The sequence below is a fragment of the Zonotrichia leucophrys genome, chromosome 6 (genome assembly GCF_028769735.1).
Source record: "Zonotrichia leucophrys gambelii isolate GWCS_2022_RI chromosome 6, RI_Zleu_2.0, whole genome shotgun sequence".
NCBI lineage: Eukaryota > Metazoa > Chordata > Aves > Passeriformes > Passerellidae > Zonotrichia > Zonotrichia leucophrys.
Window position 1 is genome coordinate 21,351,751 of NC_088176.1, and position 17,147 is coordinate 21,368,897.

The following is a 17,147-nucleotide window of genomic DNA, read 5'->3' on the forward strand; positions in this document are numbered from 1 at the left end:
AATGGATACCAAAAATAAAGAGTACTTTTGGAAGTGAGTTCTTTTTCCCTTCCCTTAAGGGCATTTGCCCGGGAGTGCACAAAAGCAACAGCAGCAGCATGATGGCAGGAGAGGTGCAGGACTAGGTTGTTATTAGATAGCCTACCCCAAGCATATTAAAGAATGATGAATGGCCAACTCACTAGGCCTGATTTCTAGAGAGCTCTAGGTCAGATTTCATTTCACAAGTAAGAATTTGTCACAAGCATGTAAAAACTGTGCTTGGCTGTTATCTTTGGGACTTAAAAGCAAGAATTCTTAATAGAGTATTTGTCAGTTGGAAAAACCAGAGAAGGGGCCATCTGTGTTAATCAGCTGTGGATTGCTAATATGATGCAGCTGGGAAGAAGGCAGTACTTACTTTAGCAGATAGCAAACACCTGCTGAAGAGAGAGCCCAATTAGTGTTATCACCTGAAACTCATGAGTGGTGCATTACCCCATGCCTGCTGAAAGCTGTAGTGGGGGGAAAGGCTCAGATATCCCCAGGAAACAGGGGAGCAAGGTGTGCAGAGGATGGCATCTGAAATTCCAAAGAGCAGGCTGCTTGTAGGAGGAAATAGAGGCAAGGTAGGAAGGAATTTTTTAGTTGTATACCATGTTCCCTTTATTTTCCTGCCCCCCCCCCTTTTTTTTTCTAAATTGAAGATGCAGTCTTTGTAATTGCTGTGAGCCACACTCACTTTTCTCACTTTTTTCTCTCAACATCTATTTTTAAGATGTTTGTTGTAATTGTATGAGGTTTTGCTCAATGTATTAAATTTTTTTTATCTTATTGTTGTATTTCTTTGAGTTTGAATGTTAACAAAGGACTATACGGACTTTTATCTTCTTATCCTGTCATGGCTTCATTTTTGATATATACAAGTGTAAACAATTCAGTTTCTTTTGCTATATGCAGTGGGAACATTTCTAGTAAATTTTGCAAGAAATTTTTAAAAGAATGCCTAACAGGTGAACTGTGAGTCTTCAGTGGCACTCATCCTTTTAATAAGAATGAGGATCTCATAAGAATGAGTACAGTATTTTAAAGTTATGTTTTTACTACCTCCTTTTAGTGTTTTGAACATCAGAAGATCCTTCTGCTTTAGTATACTTGAATCATATTTTTGCCTTTTAATCGATCTTTCTATCCATTTTGTTTTTAAGAAGTCCTTTTCTTTCCATTCCTTTATAGCCTGAGCTTGACTTCATAAGAATCTCTAACTGAACCATAAACTACCTTTATAAATATCATTTTTCCTTGAAAGCTATATCTTACTGGAATGACCAAAGTTTTGTCATGTGTTAGATTAAGATGTCTGCTGAAAATCAATAATGCTGAGGTAACAACATTGGTTTCTGCTAGGCTCTCAATTACTTTCTCAGTTGTTTGTCATAGGAAGAATATATGATCAGTTGTTTCCCCTGCAGGCTATAAACCCAGCCTGTTCTCTTTTGATCACTTCTGCATACTTCACTTTTACTCTCCTAAGTGTAACACAGATTTTTAGAGCTTTGGACCTGTGAAGTAGCAAAATGATTCTTCTGTAGTCTATTCCAAGGGATAATAGTCTCCCTGTATAAAGCATCATAAATATCCCTGGACAACAGTTAGCTCTTTTGGGTTGCATTGCACAATTGCTGTGGAATCTGTTCCTGAATTTGCCATGCTCTTTGAGGAAATATCTGGGAGAAATTTACTTTACAGTCTTCCCTTTGCATCTCATGTTCCCTATAGTCCTTTTCACCTTGCATTCTTTTTGTGGGTAGTCCCTTATTCCAAATACAGCTGTAAAACTGCTAGTCCTTCACTACCTTTTTTTTTTTTTTAAATCTTTTTTTCTCCCTCTCCCTCCTTATACCTTTGTGTGTTTTTTAAAGATGGTTTCTGGTGCCATTTTGTTCTTGAAGTTGCTTGATTTTGCCACAGAGGGGAAACACGGTCGTGCTGTGCTCTTTCCTGGAAGCTTTACTTTGTTTCTCTCTTCATCTTTATCTGAAATAAATTGCACTGTACCTGCTTGATATCAGCAAAGACTGCTAGGTAGAGGAATACTTCAAATAATATAGTCTCCTGTAAAAATGGGAGCAGCTGTAATTGGGCAATTAGACTAAATTAAAGCTGTAACAGGGGCAGTATCTCCTTATTACTGTAAGTGCTCTTTCCTTAAAAAGAGGGAAGTGATTTTCTGAATGAGGTGTCAGAGGTAACAGGTAACTTGGAGAAGTATATTGAAGTTCATATCATATCCCTGAAGAGAAGCTGCTTTTATTTGCCTCTGGATTTTCACATGTCCTGTTTTATAAGGACAGAAGCAAATGATGTAGAACAGTAAACACTACTTTTATTTGAAATTAAAAAAAATATTTAAAAACCCAAACAAAACCAAAAAAGCCCCAAACCAAAGAAACAACAAATCCACCCCCCCTCAGAAATTTAGAGATTAATCTAGCCACGTTTAGGTTCTTATCCAGGAAGTGTGTGTGAGAGGTTAGTCAGGTTTGGTGACAGGAACATTTGGATTTCAAGGATGGGCAGAATACTTAACATGGCTGTACCCTGGCTAAGCTCAGCTGACATATTTCACAGAACAGAGCAGTTTGGAGCTGTTATGTCTCCTAACAGGGTATTTGTGGCATGTTGTAAACAGTTACTGTTGTAACTGAATCCTAGCCTGTGGTCCTTAAAACATGAAATGCTGCCCAACTGCCAGAAACCTTAATGCAGTTTGCCTTTGTCTTCAGTCACATTCATGTAGGCTGCAGGGGGAAATGCCAGAGTACTTGGGAGCTGGGCCAGGAGGAGGATAGGTATGCAGCTGGTCATCTGCCTCAACACTTTGGAGAACATGGGTAATTACTGTGTGCCATACACCTTCCTGATGAAATGCCTTTTGGAAAATCAAAGTTGTTTGTCTCATTCCACAGCAGAGACAATTTCTGTGGCCAAATGGGGTTTAGTAACCCCTCCAACCTTGTTGCAGTCTCTCATGGACTGTTTAGCTTTTTGATGTTTATGTACCACAGAGTTTTTGTATGCATAAAATAAGGCATGAAATGGTGTTTATTGTGCAATCAACTCAGCCTTAAAAAGGGCAAATGGCACAATGGACCAAGTGTTGTTCACCCCATACCAGTTCTAATAAACAAGGCTGACTGCTCTTCCCCAGTTCTCTACCTTTTCCATGATATTAGTATTGGTACATCCTTAGAGGAAGCAGTGGGTCTTCTGGTGCTGAAATCAAGTTGAAGACCCAAACATTTACCATGCTTTAAAACCTGGCTCTGTTATGTAGGATAAGACCTATTTCCTATCTTAAAGCACAAAAGTGACAACAGATGTGTTCTTAATAAGCTGATGAAGTAAAGACAGTGAAAAAAGAGGAACAATCTAGATGCTTTGAAAGAAGTTATACCTTCTGAGACCAGAAACATGAAGTCATCATAGAATGGTTTGAGCTGGAAGGGACCTTAAAGATCATCTAGTTCCAGCCCCTAGCCATGGACAGAGAATTTTTCAGCAGAGGCAGGGAATCTTTCACTAGAAGGTGGTTTCTCCTTCACTGAATTGAAGGAGAAAGCTATAATGTGTGCAGGCATTGAAGGACTGTTCTTGTCACCACACAGAATGTGATGCAGTGTGAGAATTCAGGAGTACCTGGGGATTCCCTGGAACCCTCAAAGCTTTGGCCTCACATGGATAATGCCAAGAGCTGTTGTTAGGCATTAATACTTGACTATACACATATTGGTCCACGTGAGTCTCTGACAAAGAATACTGCTTGCTGGTCTTGCAGGCTGATGCCATACATTGTTCTGTTTCTCCACTAACATACATCAAACTGGCTAAGCTGCTCTTTTCCAGTGTTTGGTACTGTAGTCCTACAGAAAGTTCTCCTTCACTTCTGTTTTGCTTGGTGTAACACATTTTTAGAGCCTTGAACACAGGAGGTAGCAAAATGATCCTTCCAGAATCCATTTCTAAGGGACAATAGTCTCTGGATGGAATGTTGTGAACTATCCTCAGTACAAACCAAAACCTGAGCCATACAAATGGTAGTTGAACAAAGAGAGAAGTGAAAAATCCTGCTTCCTCTCACTACTTTCTGCCATTATAAAGGAATTTGTTAAGTCAGTACACAACATTATTATTGTTCAGTTCCTCCTAGATGTTTGTAAAAACAAAATGTTAACTTTCATCATTAGTTGGTTATGATTGTATTCAGCAAAACTGTTGGTGGCTGGGGCTGCTTTGCCCTCCATCTCCAGATCACCTCCCTTCCTTTTGAGACTGTGAAAGCCGTTTAGACTAGGTACCTTTTGTCTATGTTAATGTAATGGTGGGGAAAAAATCTTGGACCTGAGTGATCAGGAATTAATTGTTTACAAGATACTGTCTCAGGTAAAGAAAGGGCTATTGGTGTTTTCAGGCTTGCAGTATGCAAGCAGATACTGAAGCAGTGAACTGTGTTGGATCGTCGGATCAAACTCAGTCAAAGGAGGGCCTGAAAATGAGGTCTGGGGACTGGACTTGTTTATGGGAAATGCAAGAAAATTTGTGTGCAGGATGGCAAAAGGATACCCTTGACTTTGGCTCTGAGGTGAGCTGAAAAACTCTGCAACTGTGACAAGTTGAGTTGGGACATTAGTATGGGGCTTTTAAATATTATTTGCAAGTGTATTTCTGGCACCATTCAATAAATTATTAATTTTGTGTCTTTGCTTCACCTAGTGTTTCTCTGAAGAAGTGTTCTGTAAATCTGAATTTAAGGGGTTCAGCTTAATATCTTTAGCCACCTGCATCTGACTAGACTTTTGTATATCATTGGATGGAGAAACAGGTGTTTCTGGATGCACAACACATAGTAAGGTAGGTAGCCAAAAATCTCTGAAGATGAATTGTGTTCTGTAAACTCCTGTTGCTCTTTGACTCTGTAGTATTAGATCAAGTGTAGGTGTCTGAGTTTTAAGTATCTCATATTGCATGGAATGAATGAAGCATTTGTGAGTTTTGGAAGCTTGAAGAAAGGATAGACATTAGTTACTGAAATATTGTTACAAGAAACTGAATCTCAGAACTGGCAAGTTTTTTGAGTTGTCCTACTTCTGTGTAGAGATGGCAGTGGAGAAACTGGTGGCAGAAGAAATGGAAAGCTATGAGTCTTCAGCTGTTAAGGGAGAAAGGCTCTGTCTCTTTGATCAGTGTAACACATCATCTAGCTCTTCCATGACTTGCATGTGTGCATGTAACTGTGGCACATGATCCCCTTGCATCTTCTCTGGGCTGGAAAAGGCAATGGAATATAGCGAGAATATAGTTAATTCACTTCAGGAGTGCTTGGAAAATCTCAGATATTTATGTGTAATTGAGAACACAGTAACATTATAGTAATTGAGAAATCTAGTTCTTCTTTGAGACAATTGGTTCCTAGTCTTTGCCTTTGTCCCCTGGCATATCCAGCTGGAGGTGTTGGTGGTGCTTTTGTAGATGGAAATGTGTTCAATTATAGAGGTGTTTCCATCTGAGTTTTGTTGAAGTATTGCAGGGTTGCTAAGGTGAAATTCCATTATTTCCTGGCACTACCAGGATAACAGGAGAACTTTTTGTTGTTTTTTTTTTTTTTAATGAGTTGTGACTAAGTGGCACACGTTAAAATTCTTATTATTCTGATTAGATAGTATGTGTGAAAACATTGGCCATTCAAATTAACCTCTTTGAATCCACCACTTATAACCTGAATTTAAAAATAGGAGTTTATTCCCAGTAAATTTCCTTGAACAGGAAAGGAGAGGTTATCTGAAAAGTTTATGGTTTACTGTATTAAGTAAGAAATGTTCTTGGGTTAACCGTTTTAATAAGCTTATTAATAGCACATACAATTTACCTATATTTTATTAACTAAATATGCTGCTAAGAATGGCTCTGTAAATAAACCCTACTTTTAATAACTTCAGTGTCCCAGTGGCTTTACATGCAGTTTCCGATTTGAAAATACAATGGCTAATTAAATGAGTAACTTTTAGAAAGCTTATCATCTGTGGATTTATCCAATCAGCTTGCTTAGAATTATATGCAATGCAGGAGTTCTTCCTAACAGGCAGATGTAAAAATCTTAGCCTTTTTAAAGCTCAAACTGAGTATTTTTGGCTTGTCAGTTTTTTGGTGGATTTCCTAGAAGGTGGTAAGCAATCCTCCTTTCCCCTTCAGAATGGTCACTCTGTGAAGCCTCTCCTCTGTACATCTACTCACATCTCTGCTCTCTCTGTTTTGCGTGGAATCTGTCGAGCTGGTGCAGTTAACACCCTCTTTTGACTGTTTTATAGTGGGGTAGTATTGGGCAAATATTTGTGGTGTTAAGCAGCAAGATTGCTTTTCTTGTCATATCTTTACTTAGAGGAATATCTTCTAAGGGTAGAATTGTTACATGCAGATTTCTAGCTGGCCTGTTTGCACCTGGTTTCTCCCCAGCCCTGATTTAACTGGAGTCACCAAGTGAAACTCCTTTCCTCCTGCCTTCTCCTTCTGTATTTATGGTCCCAGTAATTTTCTTCCGTACTGCACAGCAAGGTGAAGCAACTTCTCTCCCCAGTACTTAGATGATAATAGAATTTTTTAAAAAGTGTCTCCAGATATGGGATACCCCATTATGTTTTAGCGCTTCAAAAGGCAGTGAGTAAGCAGGGCATTTGTAAGAGAAAACAGAGATTTCCTATGGATTTATCTTTCTGTGGTGTCTCAGTCCTACGTGTTCAGTATTCCCCCATGCTGGTCAGCATTCCACTTAATCCTGTCAGCACAAGCCCTTGCTGCTTTTTTGTTTAATCTGGATGTCCTCAGCTCCTAGATTTTCTTACACAAGAGATAAACATTAAGGGGCCGATTTTTTCTTGACAAATTTCTGGGGGGGAAAAAACCCATGATGTAGGAATAGTGCCAAAAAGCAGAACTTTGAGAAAATCAGTTAGTTTTTCTGACCTCCGTTCTTTTCTGGAGCTGCTTTTGCTGTCCTTGAGGAGGTCAGAGAAGGGAAAGGCTGCCCATTTCACATCTGCTGCACTGACAAGCAACCAAATGTACCTTTTGGCTAGTGGCTGGCATTTTGGCAGTGCAAAGCTTTCAACTCCCACCCTTTTACAATCAGATGGGATGAATAGCAGAGCTGTGCTATATTGGCAGTTGGCATACATGGCTAAATACATGGGCTGCATATGAGTCTCTTCATCTGAAGTTATCCTTTTAGATCACTGCTTAGTTTTCTAGCATAATCTTCTTGGAAAAGAGCTTGGCTCATGTGTCCCCTCTTCTCTTGGCACTTGGCAGTTTTGTTTTTTCTTTCTTTTTTTTAATCCCTCTGGTAATTTCCTGGTGTGCAGTAGTTATCCTAAGCAGCAGTACTGGTATCTGAAAATGAATGGACATATTGCAGTCTGGAGAAATGTCATGTCCTTCTGCTGTGGATTCTGAGTGATACAAGCTGTGGAGGGGTGTGTGTAGTGGGCATGCTATAAATTAAACATTCTCTTTGCTTCAGGCAGGGATAAAAGAAGAGTACTCCCACACTTTCTCATTCTTTCCTATCCTTTTTAGGCATCTGAGAATGGAATAAGCCTGTCATAAAAAACAGGGCCAGGTCAGGGTAGATAAGTACCTTTCCCTGTTGTAAAATTCAGAGCAGCATTTCAATCCCTGCCTCCCCTAACACACCTCTAGAGAATCACCCAATCACTTGTAATTACTTGCTTAAAAGAGCATGGGAACAGCTGAATTTCCCTGCATTAAGGTAGCTCTTTATTATATTTCTGCCCTTTTCTGCATCAAAAAAGCCTCAAACTCCAGCTCATTGTTTTAGTCTTTATGATGTGTTGGTTGTGGGCAGCTAAACTCTCTAAAAAACAGGAGGGGGAGTAGAGACAGTCATTTAAAAGTCCTGTTCATATGATAGCTTTTCCACCCTTTTACCTTGTACTCTGTATTTGGTTCATCCCCCTCATTTCACCTTGTTTTAAATTATGACTGCTTTTAGGGGCAGGAGCTGTTTCTTTACTGTAGGTGGGCTGCGCTTGGCATCATGGAGTCCTCCTCTGGTTGGAGCCTTTACTTGGCCCAGTAGTACTAACATGGATATGCTTGGAGGGCAGGGGAAATGCATCCTGCAAGGCTGAGAGGTCTGTGAGTTTTTGTAATTTCAGCAGTATCTTGGAATAGAGGAGAACATCTTTGATGGTAATGGAATAGCCAAAAGGCTTACAGCTTCTCTTTGTTGTTTCTTTGTCTCCCCCTTGGATCTCCGTGAGTGGAAATTACGCTCCAATGGGGAAAATGACCAAACAGAAAACATCCCACCTCAAAGCTGCTTACAACCTGGGGCTTGAGATCTTGTGTAGAGCTTTCTGCTGAAGGCTTAGTAAAAGTGAACTCACAAGAAGGAAAATTGGTGGTGGATTCTGTGGTCTGAATGCATGCCGTATTTGGTCTTCACTTCTACTGCACCATTCCACATAAATAATGAAGCCATTTCAGGGCCTGGGAGCAGCTTAGGAACATTAGCATGAAAGTTTATTGATGGTTTTGAGACTTGCCCATTGAATTTTATTCTTAAAGGCTTCTCTTGGGCTGCTGGAGTTCTTGCATGTGAATGGTCCCTTATTCTCTAGTCTGCTGCTGTTCAGTGTCACAGGAGACACAAATACTAGTTTTCCCTTTGTGACCTTAGTCATGTAGTAACTATATTATTTGAGTTGTAGAAACAGAATAGTTCTCTTGCATGTCTCCTGTACTGGGATGTTACCCTGATCCAGGATCTTAATGTGTATAGGTATTATATCTGAAATGGTGTTGATCAAGGTCTTCTGTAATAAAAAAAACAACAGAAACTACAGAGTTTCAGCGGGCTACTCTCTCCCTCACTCTGTTTCTACCAATGGCTAAATCAACTGTGGCAGCTGTTGCTTTCACTGCAGGCTTTTCCATTTCATACTGAGGACTGACACGTGTGGTGAGGGTTGCTTATCTGTTGAGGGGTGGGTGGGTGATAGGACAGGGCAATTTCTCAGTAAATGGTGATGTGTATGTAGGACTGACAGCTTTGATGTGTTTCCCTGTGGGGTACAGTCCTGCCATGGAGGATGAAAGACTGATATCTTTGTCATTTGGCTAAAACAAAGCAGCTCAGGGGTATGCAAAAGAACAAGAGGAAAGAGCAGGGGCATTCTCTGTGGACTGTTTTCTTGTTCCTAAAGCAGCTGGAATATGAAGGCTGTGTGTAAATGTAATAGACTGCTTATTTCATATTGGGGCCTGTAAAAATGTGCCCTTGTGTTGTGGTTTTAAGTCCAGCCAGCAGCCAAGTACCATGCAGCTGCTGGCTCACTTCCCCACCTGTGGGATCAGGGAGAAGAAGTGGGGACACGTTTGGAGTGATGGTGTTTGTCTTCCCAAATAATTGTCACATGATGGGGCCCCACCCTCCTGGAGATGGCTGAACGCTTGCCTGCCCATGGGAAGCAGTGATTTCATTCCTTGCTTTGCTTGTATGTGTGGCTTTTGCTTTTCCTATTAAACTGTCTTAATCTCAATTTCAAGTTTCTTAGCTTTTACCCTTTGATTCTCTTCTGGATTATGCTGGTGGGAGAGTGAATGAACGGCTGTGTGGGGCTTGGTTGCTGCCTGGTTTAAACCCTGCCATTCATGATTCCTGCTGACAGCATGGAACAGTCTGTCACAGCAGCACAGAGCCTCCCTGTACCTTCCCTCTGAAAGCTGCACTCAGGTTGTGATTGGCAAGATCTTGAGGATGCTCAGGTGAGCACTTGAAAGCAGAACCCTTGGATGTTGCAGAAAATGGGGTGATGATTTATTAGGTGACTTGGGTGACTTGTTCTTTTTATTTTAACTGGTGGAGCTCCTTCCAGGTGGGTTTCTAAGGGAAAGATGGCTTAAATAGCCATTAACCTGTGGTATTGCTTCCCATTGCTCCATGTAACCAGGATTATCTCCAGTTCTTGGCTCTTTTCCAGCTATAGACTGTTTCCTTAGTTCACCTACCTTTGTGGATTCCTTTGTGTTATCTACAGCGTGGAGTTACATTTTTGCTGTTAAATCTCTTCAGTGTTTTGCCCTGGAGGAGGCTGCATTCCAGTGGTGATGCTGTAAGGAGAAAGGTTATTCTTGTGCTTGATTTACCTGTCAGTTGAGAGCTGTGAAGGGCTTTGTTTGTCTGTAGTATGTCATGACACTCCATGATAGGCATGCTGTCTTCCTTGACAGAGGTGCTAAGTTTGCAGTATGAATTATTTTTATTGCCTGTCCACACAGCTGAGCTGGGCAGGCAGAGTATGGTGACACTGTGAGTGTGGTGTGGGGTTTCTTTTTGGTTATTTTTAAATGCTGGCAGCTTCTTCTATCTGAAGCATTAGTTATGGTCTCTGATTGTGTTTGCACCCCTGGATCAATTTGATGCCCTCCCGTGTTTACTCTGGGACTGTAACTAAGGTGTAATGGCTGTGGCTGAAACACTGGTGCTTCCTTGATGTTGCCTTTCTATGTCCCTTCCAAGTAGATGAAAGATAATTTTTTTCCTATCATATCCCACTTTTCATCAGCTTGTGATGATATCCTGCCAAAAATCTGGTGGTACTTAGGCAGCAAAGCAGTTTCCTAGCATTCTGGTAAGAGGAAATGTTAATGGAATTAAGAGTCAGGATTGTTTTTGGAGATGAAAACAGTTTATTCAAAGTAGTGCTGCTTCAGCCTGGTCTCTGGTGTGCATTTTTTTCTTTTTTAGAATTTCATGATTGTATTTCCTCGACTGTGAGGCAAGGTGCAACCTAAAATGTGTAGAAAAATTGGATTTCACTTTGCATTGAATATCAGCAAAAGGTAGTAAAGTGAGGGTTCTGGGTACCCATTCTTCTTCTGTAGAAGAGATTAAAAATTAAGCTGACAGTTTTACATAATATTGATGTGGCAAGATGTGCCTGTTCTCAGGAGAGCTGAGGTTTGTGGGTTTCTGCAGGTGAAGAAGCTGTTAACCACGTCATAACAGCTTATTCCAAACCATCCAGTCTTTCCTTTTAAGGTGGTCCTAACTTGCTCAACTTTCAGGAATGTTTTTGTCCATGGTCAGTATAATTGGTGCTTAGAGGAGAAACCTGTATGCTGGATGTCAGCAAGAGTAATACTGGGGACTTTGGTCAGTGCTGAGTGCTCTGCTAATCTCAGCCAGGTACGTGCACTCTCAAATGGGGGAGCAGAGCTGGAATTAGTCACTGCAGACTAAGCTGCCATGTGTTTAATATTGATCTACCTGCACCTGCAGAACCAATAGCTCAAGCCTTTGCTGACAAAGCATTTCAGGGCAGGGAGTGGGAAGATGGATTCAACACAGAGGCTGTGGCTGATTTATAAGTGCTGATTTATTGAGCTACATGCATAGTAGGAATTCATAAGGTGCAAAACACAATGTATACATTACTGGATGAGGAGCTAGCCTGAAGATGGGGGTGTGTGTGTGGGGGGGGTGAATATCTCCAGTATGCAGCATTTTAAACACTTGTATGTGTAAATCAGTATGTCACCTGTCAAATATTACTGATCTCAATATCAGGGGTGAGATTACAGGTCATTTTGGCTTTAAACTTAAAAACTAGGCATCTGAGTTATATTGCATCATTAGTTGTGAAGGGGTGACAAATTGCAAGGAATGGCCAACTGAAGCAAATACTAACAAATGTGTAGAAGCTGAAATGAATTAAGTGGCATACTGTCATCCTGTGGACCCTGCAGGTGATGTAGAGGGGTGTGGATGCAGATAAAGATCACAGAGTAATAAGTGTCATTAAAGAGGTTATGGGGAATTTATGTCAAATATAAGAACTTCTAGTTCTTTATTGTTCCTTGGTTTACATTGTAGAATACACCACTCTGTTAAGAAGAAAAGGTTTGCATTGGTATGAGTTCTCTTCAGGTTTTGGTTCTGTACCAGCCATTCTTACAAGCCATAACAGAGATCTCACTTATGGTGCTGTGGAAATATAAGGCATTACTAACAGTTTGATTCTAGGATCTCTAATCTTTCTAGAGCTGGGATAGCTAATTTTACCCGTTAAATTACATATTAAATATAAAACCAAGAAAGGTAAAAAAAATTCTGAAAGTGGAACAAGCTACTGTATTATTTCTTTCTCCCTGCAAAGCACTGGAATGATGGTACTCCTTTTCTGTTGTCCTCATGGATAGTTGAAGAAATTAAACTTGGTAAAATTTGCTGTGCGAGGCAATTGTCAGGGACCTGCTGTTATCCTAATGTGGAGTAAAGATGTCCAGGATACAGAAACGACTTAGCAACAGACCAGGTGATCTTCTGAATCTTCCCTGGTCTCTGTTGAAAATGCAGTTATAACCCTTCTCTTTTAGGAAACCAACAGAGAAATGCTTACTGCAGTGTGTGACAGGATTTATAAACTGTAACACAGAATCAGTGTTTTAAAATCTCAGTCTTCATGTCTGCCTAAAGTTTTCCACAGATTTATGTCACATACATAACTTGAGACAGGCCTTTTTATTTCTTAAAGACCTTGGGTAAAAGGTGAATGATCTAGTAAGAAAGTGATTGTTCTTTAAATTAAAAAAAGCAACAGTGAGGCAAATCTGAGCTGTAGAAAGCACACATAATCCTTGCCAGAAATATTGCAGTCTCTAATTAAGAAGCAGCTAGTCTGCAGCCAAGCTGGCTCTGGAGGAAAGATGGAAGTGTTTGATCTCAGCTGTGTTACCACCTGTATCATGCCAGGGAAGTTAAATGCTCTGAAAGAGCTCCACTTACCATTGATTTTATTTCTCCAAATGAAGAATGTGTTGATAAATGGCTGATGAAATGAGGTAGCAGTGGGTAAATGGGCACCCTACCACAATCCCTTTTTTGTCTGTTGGAGCAGTAGCCCTGGCACCATTAGGAAATGGTTCTTTCCAGTAATGGTAATGCTATGAAAGCGAGTGGTGGGCCAGTTTCTGCCATTTTAGATAATGTGATGAAAATCTGAGATACAATAAAATTATTTAGAACCAGGAGAAAAATACATTGCTTTAAGAGCTCCAGTACTTGCTATTATGTTCCTTCTCTCCCTCTTGCCAGTGCCCATATCCGAGAGCCCTCCTTAGATGAAAGGGCTCAGAATGGGAAATATGGTTCTGTTGCACTGGCACAGTAAAGCAGGAAGAAGCTCTGTGCATAGAGGTCACTGTGAAAAGAGGATGTGTACTGCTCCAGCCTTCCCAGAGTAGCTTGAAAAATGCCAAGATAGTTACAAGAGCAGGCTGCTCTAAGAGTCTAGTGAATAAGTCATATGAGGAGAAGGGCTGAGCTGTTATTGTTTGGTCTGGAGAAGGCTCAGTGATGATTCTCTTGCTCTCTGCAACTGCCTGAAAGGAGCCTGCAGCAAGATGGGATTGGCCTCTTTTCTGAGGAGCCATTGACAGGATATGAGGACATGGCCTCAAGCTGTGCCAGGATAGATTCTGGTTGGATATCAGGAAGATTTTCTTTCACTAAAAGGGTGGCTAAGCATTGGAATGGACTTCACTAGTGGAGTCACCATCCCTGGAAGTGTTCAGCAAATGACTGGTTGTGACACTTAGTGCTGTGCATGGTGATGTTTGGTCAGAGGTTAGACTCAATCTTGGAGGTCTTTTCCAACCTTGATGATTCTGTGATTTTTTGAACATGGAGATAATATCCTAGTGTGTCCTGGCTATCCTTCCTGCCAGTTATCCATGCTTAGGGTCTTAGGAATGCCTAAGCAGCAGCACCTTCATTCAAAGAGGGACTATTGAAGCCTTCTTTAATGGAGACACTGCTTTATTGAGGCTTGCTGCTCTTGAATTGATTCCCTGAGGTCTTTGACTGCAAATACTGTATAGAGTAACCTCATCTGTGACACAGGGATGAAAAGAAAACTGAAGAGACAGAAATCCAGCTGAACTAGCATGTGGAAGTTAAGAGCTCAAAGTAATGAATGAGTGGCATTGAACAAAATTGAGTTAATCACATTGGGTTGTTCAACGGGATATTAAAATCTATAAGAATCAATAACCTTAGAACAGTTGCATATCAGCTTAGATGATGTATGATGATTGACCAGTTTGTTTAATCTGTTATTTTCTAAGGTATTTTGTATCAAGATAAAAAGGAAATAAACAGAATGCTAAATGAGAGGAATAATATATCCCAATCCTTAAATCTAGAGTGAGACATGACTGATAAAACTCAATTGTATCCTAGCTATGTGAGGTGGCCCAACAGGGTTTCCATTGGACATTTACAGATGTTTCAAGTGTCTTCTCTGGGTGATTTGGGAGTACTGGGAAAACTCTCAGAACAAGCTGGGTAAAAATATCACATTAAAGTGATGCTATGCTAGGAAATGTCCTTCTCTATTTAATGTAGTTCTCTGTTAAAACTGCAGTTGTGAAATACTATAGAGTTCAGTGTGAATCCCACTGCAGGAGGAGGGGAGAATGAGGCCAAGACAAGTCTAAGATTACTCTGAAAAGCAGGAAGAGTGTAATACTAACTCAGACCTTTTCTGTAGCTTGTGTCTTGCATTACTATCAATTCCACTAGCATCTGGATTCAGTGGGGACAACTTTGTCATTTCAGGCATCTTAGATTGTTATTTCTGAAGTGATCTGCAAGTATTAAGGAACCAGCTCCTTTGAATTTAATTATTTTACACCTTTTTAAAATTTCAGCTAGATCTTTAGGTGGTTTGTGCTCTTTCCTCACTGGCATTTTTAAGGTATTTGAATTATTTTTGTGATATAGACCCAGAGAGATTATATACAAAAGTTAATAATGACTATTCTTTTTCTGACTAATTCTGAAGTAGCTATGTTTAATTTTTACAATTTTTTTTAGTTCAAACTGAATGGGTTTGAGTCGTGTGGTGAATGATGCCTTGGCTAGTAGGGGTAACTTGCTGTGCACAGTAGTGCTTTGTTTTATACATCTATCAAAAAAATAACTGGGGTGTTGGAAATGACACATGGATTTCTCTCTGGCAATAAAGTCCCTGACTGGCTGTGTTATATTATAGTGATGGTTGCAGTATAACAACCTTGATGGATAAAACAGTAGCTAACCTTTGGGCTGGGACATCTAGGTCAGCAGTTTAAAATTGGAGGCCATCCATATCAGCTTTCATTTCCATCCTTGTCATCTAACACTCAGCTATTGTTGTTCCACGTGCCAGAAAGTCTGCATGCTACAGAAGTTCCTAGTTTCCTATTTAATGTACAAATGACATGGTATTTTCTCTGATTTGCCAAAATTACTTTGTACTTTTACTTGCGCTCGTCTTCTCCTCTGTGAGTCCATATTTAACATTAACTGCAGTGCAGATCAAATTCATCTCTGTGAAGATGAGCATTTGAACTTGATGGTGAGTGAATGATTGACAAGGTGCAAGTATTTTTGTGTCAAGGCTGTGACATGTCATTTGTTGAAAAAGCTATTCAGCCGAATGCTGTACTCATCTGAAAGCTGGGAGTGAAGAACGTGCCAGATCCTCAAAAGGATGCTGCTTGATGTCTAGTGACACTATTAGTGACATTTTGATGTTAATGAATAAGGGAGCACTTTCTACTCTGGAAATTATGCTTTTTAAGGTTAGAAGAGGATGTTTTATGAACTCTGTGCTACACTGTTGCAATCCATGTAGCCATCCAGCCTTGCAGTAGATAATGAAGTTACAGTTTGTGAGTTGCTGTGGTCTGTAGCATTTGCTGATCACAGGGTTAAAGCTGCATGACAGACAGCTGAAACAGTTCAAATGTCTCTCTGCTAGTTCTGTGCTGCATAGGCACTTGCTGAGGGTGCCACAGGGTTGTTAGAAGTTTGTTAATGGGAAAAGGGAAAGTGTTGCGGAGGTTGTGCCTCTATTAAATTGTGTTCCACAATGTGATGGAAGTCTGAAGAATTGCAGCCATGGCTTGACCCAAGTAAATGCTCTATTCCCTAGTGCGGAAACCTAAAATGTTGCCAATATTGGGTGTAACTACTCAGCTCTCAGAACACTGCTGTTAATTAGCATCTGCTTGCCTGTTTTGTGAGAATATAGGCTGCAAATGAGCAAGTTTTAAGAGCTATGTCAGATGAATTTACAGCCTTCCTGAGCATCTCTTGGATTTTACATCTGAATTAATCAGCTAGATCAATTGACTCTTCAGTAGTGTTGCTTTAGTGGGAGATGAAAAATACTTCATACCAGGTTTTTATAGGCTTTTTCCTCCATGCCTAATATGGTCTTAGGTATTTTGAAATGGGTACTTGGACTTGGTGTGCTACATCTCGAGACTTGTTTCCAAATATTGGATAGGAATGACCAGAGAAGTCATTAAAAAAATTGGTTTAAGAACATAGAAAAATTATGTCTTTTAAGTTACTCTAGAAGGAGTAGTGTTGTTTCTTCACATGACAATAAGATTATTTTTTCTCCCCTAAGGCCTAACAGATTTTTTGAAAAATGAATGAATTTTGTTTGGGTGGAGGAGAGGAGGGGAAGACCCTCTAGAGACCAATCTTTACCAGGGGTTGAAATCTGCTGCCTTGTGGTTCTGGCTGTGGATTAAATCTCACCCATTTCTTACAGATACTGATGAATTGTTGCATCTCTTTCTCTGATATTCTACAGCCATAAGTGATCTGACTAACAACAACACCATTGCCTGAAAGATCAGAGCATGGTGTGTGTACGGCTGTGGCTATTGTTGTTCCATTTGATAAATGCACTGTGTGCTGGTTGCTTTGCTTTGAGTTTTTTGGGGACCAAAATTCATTAAAATCTCTCCACTGCCCTTTTCCCAAGACAAGGCTGGGGAGGGAGGTAGAGGAACACCCTGTCACTATAGTGTCTCTATTAAATTGCTGCCGCAGATGCTGCCTTGGCTGCTGGTAACAGTGTCAGAAATGGCAGCCTTCTGTAGAAATGGTTTAAAAATAGGCCTATTTGAGTATGCTTGTTCCCTTAAAGGGACATTGTCAGTTTGATTTAGTCCCAACATTTTAGCTTGGTTGCTGTTAGCTATGCCATCTCTTCTGAGCTGCCAGCCAATTTGGCCAGGTCTGCAAT

General features: G+C 40.3%; 1 long non-coding RNA gene across 1 annotated transcript in view; it reads left to right on the plus strand.

Moving 5' to 3' along the window:
• The first annotated feature begins 514 nt into the window (after positions 1-514).
• The window catches only part of LOC135449360 (uncharacterized), a 133,097-nt gene continuing 116,464 nt past the window's right edge, over positions 515-17,147 (plus strand). Inside the window, exon 1 of the long non-coding RNA XR_010440735.1 lies at positions 515-608. This is a non-coding gene — a long non-coding RNA (uncharacterized LOC135449360). The remainder of the gene's footprint in view (positions 609-17,147) is intronic.